At 37.0% G+C, this 4,657-nt stretch overlaps 1 non-coding gene across 1 annotated transcript; it reads right to left on the bottom strand.

Moving 5' to 3' along the window:
* Positions 1–4,274: 4,274 nt before the first annotated feature.
* LOC141635368 (small nucleolar RNA R71) lies at positions 4,275–4,381 on the bottom strand. The gene has a single exon (XR_012540062.1). It is a non-coding gene; the product is annotated as a small nucleolar RNA R71 (small nucleolar RNA).
* Between the last annotated feature and the right edge of the window lie 276 nt (positions 4,382–4,657).

Consider the following 4,657-nt stretch of genomic DNA (forward strand, 5'->3'; position numbering starts at 1 on the left):
TACTTGAGAGTAGCATGGCGCATCTTAAATATCCGGATCTAATGAGATAGATCTCCATGGATATTAACATTTTATTCAAGAGACTTATGTGATAAGATTCTTGACTCGTTCAAGATGTTGAACACTAATATGATCTCTTATGTTTCCGCTGCAGGATCTATTAAATATGCTAAAACCTGCTCTCGTCGGGACTTATCATATTGAGAATATGAGAAGTCATTACCAATCATTTCCTAGTGAGTGTCACTAGATGATTATCAAGAGCATCCTTGAGTACTTGAGAAGCACTGAGAATTTACTCTTGTAGTTTGGAGGAATTTATGAATTTCGTGTAAAAGGAGTACACGGAAACATTCCTATGCTTATAAGATGTTATGGGCCTAGTTAAGGAATTATTAGCATGTAAAAGAGTTATGTGCATAAAGAATAATATGTATAAGAAGTTATACATGTATGTATAAGAAGTTGTACATAAAAGATGTCATATGAAGGATGTGTATGTATAAGTGTTATACGTACAAATCATGAACGAAATCTAAGTACATTACAACATCCGATGTCGTATAAGAGACAGTTGATATTCGGAGTTTAACGGCACTAGAGTAGTTCTGTTAGCCGAATATCGTTTCCCGAGAGACTGTGAAAACAGTGGGAGTGTTTGATTGGCTGTAGAACCAGAGTCTAAAAACTTGTTTAGACACGTACTCAGAAAGGCTCTATGTGATGAAAAGATTGCATAGAACAAAAGGAAAATAGCAATAGAAATTAGAGTGATGGAACTATTGCTAATCTTCTATCCAAAGTCGTTGGCAAAAGGTAGACGTGATGGTTATGTTATCTCAATGTTATTGTGGAGTATACCATAATTGCTGAAGATTGTTATGTAAATATTGGATAGAGTATTAATATTTACGTACGTCATGATCGCATTCATTGTTTGAGTCTCTTTAAGAACTCAATTATTCAGTTTGACTGAAAACATGAATACCTTGTTTATATGAATTGGTTGTGGAGGCAATGTTGAACCCCAATTCAAGTGAATAGGATGAACATTGTATAAGCCCCTAGTCACTTAATGAGGTGACGTCTTGGAGTGACTAGATTGTAAGACGATTGATGGTAAGTTCAACACCATAAGGTCATAAGAATGACTAGTCGTTTACATAGGCAGAGTTTGGGACACTTTGCCGGGTAGTGACATTTATAGAGTCCCTTAGATCTATTATAGACGCCTGGTCATGGCAGAGACTTCTATGATATTCCTATGAGTCGATTCTTTAAACTGGAGACTATTATCTGAGCCTATGTAGTTTTCGAGTGACTTTGGTTTTTGTCCTAGGTCGTGCCGTGAAAGGAGGACAAAGGATATCTACTGGGTCATGGTGATCTTTATTGTGCAAAAGGATTGATAGGGCAGACATGAATTGTCCACCCATGTTGGGTTTAAACATCTCTAGGCCACTCGAGGAGTTGTGACTGAGAAATGGACAAGAGAATCGGTAACACACCCTTGTAGAGTACAAGCAGGATAATGTTGGGTTAAGGAGTTATCCACAATTGTGTGTTATAATCATCGCACAACTTGTCTCGAACAAGTGGGAGATTGTTGGAGTATTTGTCCTCCACAATAGTGCATGATAATATTATTAAATCTCATTAAGGAATATGCATGGGATATTCATTGGCAATACTAGTCAGTTGATCAACGTATATCGGTAACGGTTGGCCAACTAAGGTTTGACGTTACTGTCGTGAGACGGCGGTGTTCAGCTGATCTCTTTCAGTCACACCTAAAGGAATGAGACCCAACACGAAAACTAATTAATTGTATGAGATACACTTTAATTAGTCCCTTGATAAATTGACTAAGAGTTAGGAGATTAATTAATTTAGAGAGATATTGATGTGACTTTAATTTGAGCACATTTAGTCCCCTAATTAACCTCGTTCCTATGCTTTATAGTGCATAATTGATTAATTTACTATCTTTAGTTTCCCATTTTGCATATTCTTTGAGGTTTTGTCCCCTGGTAGGAAAGGAGTGCTAACCTTGCATTTACATGGCGAAATGGAGCTAAATTGATCGCATCTAATGTCCAAGCATCAAAGAGAAGACATCACTAGAAGGCCTATGTAGATAATAAAGTGAAATGGGCAAGGATGAAAAGATCCTTGCATCCCTTAAATGATCCTTACGGATTGTGAAGGAGGAAAAATAAGAGAAGTAGTTTGCCGAGGAATCCGAGTGTCTCCCATCACCACCATCCGAGCGTCTCCCAGCTAAGACACGCGTCTTGCAGCTAAAGGATCCGAGCGTCTTCCAAACAATCCACTCGGATCATAGGACAGAGAGCCCGTGACACATCTCAAGACGCACGGATCGTGGAAAGACTATCAAGACGGATATGCTCATTTCTTTCGAGAGGAGCATTTCCTCAACTTTTCTTAAGGACTTAATAGTCATTTAAGCCCTTAGTAACCCTAATATTTGTACTTAATCTTTTGTATAAATACCCCATTGTACTACCTAGATTAGCATCATCTATGAACCAATTCCTAATCAAGTCTTATGATTCCTTAATATTCTCTTAATTAAGTTGTAATCCATTCTTAATCAAGTCTTAATACAAATCTCAATATTAGTCTTTCCTTAATTTCTCTATTATTCTTCATTTATTTTGGGCAATTAGAAGATTATTTGGGTTTTATTGGGAGATTAACAACCTTCCATCAATCATCAAGTACTTCTATTATTCTTTGCATTATTATTTTGGAATCTCCATAGGTATAATTCTCTTAATCCTTATTTTAATGATTGTTAATCTTTCTTACTTGTTCATTATGTTTTGCCTTGTTAATATAATTGACAACCTTGTTAGCATGTTAAACTTGATAATGAGTGAGTAGTTTCCTTAGCTAGGGTTAATGGGGAATTAGGGGAAACGAACACGGGGAATGATTCATGCTTAATCTAATATGTTTTCATAATTTATTTGCGTGCTTGTTGTGATTTCAACTTATGCACATGTTATGTTTGATGAAATACGAGCCTATAAATCCTTGCATTTTTTACTCATCACCTGTCTTTTCAATGAGACTTGTAAGCTTATACACCAACTCGAGTCTCAATAGACCATGCATATAGTTGAATAGGAAGGACTAAGTCGACTTGTAGGCGTTGTATAATCTAATTTATTCAGCTTCGGGACCCAAACCTTCTTAGAGATATCCATCACAACAATAATTGGTTGCTTATAATCTGAGAATATGTTTGTATGATCAATTCCCATGAATCCCCTATGAACCCATGACACCCTAGTGCTTTTAATCAATTGTTTACATCTCATTTTAATTACCTTGCTTGTTTTTATTACCTTACTTTTATATTGTTGATTAGTTAAGTTGATCTCCTATCTCAACCCAAATTGTGACACCCTTAGACACAACCATTTGCAATTGAAAATCCTACATCAATACCCGTCCCTTGGGATCCGACCTTTACTTGCCTCTTTGCTAAGAGTAGTTTGTGAAGTTATAAATATTGTTTTGGTTAGGTAGCTTTTGACGGTGAAGTTTATAACCGAGCAAAAAATGGCGCCGTTGCCGGGGACGGTGTTAACTTGATTTGATTTTCATTAACTGTTTTTAGTTGTGTCTTTCTTTACCTTGGGGAAGTAAATCTCCTCAAGGTTGTTCTAAATATTTTTGAGTTGTTTGATATTTTGCATGTCTAGGAGATCACAAGGTAACTTGTTACCCATTGATCTTGAAATTGAAAGAACTTTGACCAACAATAGAAGACTTGCTAGAGGTACTTTGAGAGGTATTGGAGAAATTGTGGACATTCAACCAAATAACATTGATTTTACCAACCCTTTTGCAAAAGAAGGAGAGGATAACCCAATACAAAACACACCACAAAATCAACCCACAATGCCTAAATTTGCATCACATTCCGTACCAACCGAGAAAAACCTACCAAATGGTACTCCTACACCACAACATTTAACCGGTAATTTCATTGCCAAATCCGCATTTATACAACTAGTTAAGAGAAGTCAATTTGGGGGGATGCCTAGTGAAGACCCTCACTCACATATGGAGACTTTTTGTGTACTCAAGACCAAATCCGATGGGTCTTATTCCCTTTTTCTTTGATTGGTACCGCGAAACAATGGTTGAAAAGCCTATACAAGGCTACTCTTGGTATTGATTCTTGGAACAAATTGTCACTTGCCTTCTACAAGAAATTCTATCCTCCGGAAAAGACTAACATGTTGAGAGCCCAAATCACCGGTTTTAAACAAAGGGATGAGGAATCATTGTATGAAGCATGGGAGAGATTCAAGGACACTTGTCGATCTTGTCCACACCATGGACTTAGCGAGTGGTTCCTTGTGCAACAATTTTGGAATGGTCTATATGAAGACTCCCGAAACATTCTTAGTATGGGATCCAATGGTATGTTTACCGAAGTTGTTGACAACCTAACATGGAACAAAATTGAAGAAATGGCGGTTGATAACTTGTAATATAGTAGGCCTCGGAAGACTACTAGAGGAGGAAATCATGAGGTAGATTCCATTATAAAATTGGGTGCTCAACTAAGTGCTCACATTGACACCATCAATTTGAAGTTTGAAAAGGCCATGGCTAA

Source organism: Silene latifolia, chromosome Y (assembly GCF_048544455.1).
Source record: "Silene latifolia isolate original U9 population chromosome Y, ASM4854445v1, whole genome shotgun sequence".
Taxonomy (NCBI): Eukaryota; Viridiplantae; Streptophyta; class Magnoliopsida; order Caryophyllales; family Caryophyllaceae; genus Silene; species Silene latifolia.